Raw genomic sequence first — 490 nt, 5'->3', positions numbered from 1 at the left:
CTATTATCAACTAGTGGTCATGTTGGTAGAGAGATTCTTTCTGGTAGAGATTGTACTATCTTGAATTGACATGGTTGAAATTTTAAATAATTATAAAATAAAATATGAGAGAATAATCTTGTATTCTTGTGCATTGTCTTGCTAAGTTGGTGATGACATGAATTCCATTTACAACTATTCTGATGTATTATTATTATTCATAGCACCCAACAGCAAAATTTCATCTCACTGAGTCTGTGATCTCTTCAAAGTGCATGAAGGATCTTATATCTTGAGACTTTGGGAATAAAATATTATTATGGACCTTACATTTTATTAGGGCCCCTTTTTCCATTTTTCTACTTTGGAATTTCATAATTTATCAATAATTTGGCTTAGTGATTAAAAATTAACAAGTGCTACATAGTTGTGCCCCCCTTTAATAAAGAATTTATTCTTCCGAAAATCTTAGAATAAAGTGATAAATAAATTTTTTAAATTTATATTTTGA

This window comes from Arachis ipaensis, chromosome B04, assembly GCF_000816755.2.
Source record: "Arachis ipaensis cultivar K30076 chromosome B04, Araip1.1, whole genome shotgun sequence".
Classification (NCBI taxonomy): domain Eukaryota; kingdom Viridiplantae; phylum Streptophyta; class Magnoliopsida; order Fabales; family Fabaceae; genus Arachis; species Arachis ipaensis.
Note: the sequence above shows the minus strand (reverse complement) of the source record.